Here is a 1,176-nt window from a genome sequence, read left to right on the forward strand (position 1 = left end):
TTCCTAAATACTTAGGAATCATTGGAATATTTTTTCAAGGTCTAAAAATAAAGATATCTATTTTTAAACCTTAAAATGATTTTTAAGGCTTAAAAATAGAATTTTCACCAAAATAATTCTAAAAAATCAAATAAAAATCAGAAAAATACAACATAAATTTTTCTGGGTTTCTCTGACCTCAGAGAGATTTTCGAAAAATATAAAACATATTTTTCAACACTTAAAATATTTTATTTTTATTAAAATCTCCAAAACTACAATTAATTTTAGTAAATCACAGGAAATTCAAAAAATTATGAAATTTTGGCCAAAGGACTTCCTGGCCTAGGGCTAGCTCACATAAAAATTTCAAATTATTAGGAGTTGTCTTGATCTTGTCTTGATCATCTTTTGAAATTTTCTTTAAAAATACATATTTTTGAATAAAATAATTATATGAATTAAATTAAATTGTGAAAATCCATATTTTCTCCTCTGATATCTTAATTAACCTATCAGTAGGGTTACATAAAAATCTCAAAGTCATTTGACTTGGATTTGATAAATTATGAAAGTTTGGACCCTTAGGGGTAAAATTGTAATTTTGGATATTTTGGCCTTAATGAACATTTAGGCTTAATCAAAATGGGAAATGGGTAATTTCTGATATTAATTAACTCATTTGATGATTTGCAATAAAAAATGGGCTTAATTGGTTGAAACCCACTTCACCTTGCCAAATTACAAGATAAATGAATAATTCCCATAATTATCAAAACTTTGGAAACTTCATTAGCATAAAATGACTTTTGAATTTAGGGGTATAACTTTGGAAATCAATGATATCACACCCTTCTTTAATAATCAAAATGAAGTTTAAATGATCTTGATAATGATCACTTAAGGTTTTTAATTCTTTTCAAAATCAATACACACACTGAATACATTCACTTAGGTCTTAAGGACTTAGTGTAAACTTAAGTTGAAATCCACTTGTTAAAAGAGGATTAGAAAAATCAACATAATCAAACTCTCTTAAAACACCACAAGTCCAATTAGGACTAAAATTTGGCTAAGTGTTCTTAATAACACTAATCTGTCTCCTAAAGGGTCTTCACCCACATAATTTTCAAATTGAAAGGTAAATGACATTTACCTATTCTTGGGAATAATCAAGACATCAATGTTCACTGAGCA

Source organism: Phalaenopsis equestris, unplaced genomic scaffold, assembly GCF_001263595.1.
Source record: "Phalaenopsis equestris unplaced genomic scaffold, ASM126359v1 Scaffold000662, whole genome shotgun sequence".
Lineage (NCBI taxonomy): Eukaryota > Viridiplantae > Streptophyta > Magnoliopsida > Asparagales > Orchidaceae > Phalaenopsis > Phalaenopsis equestris.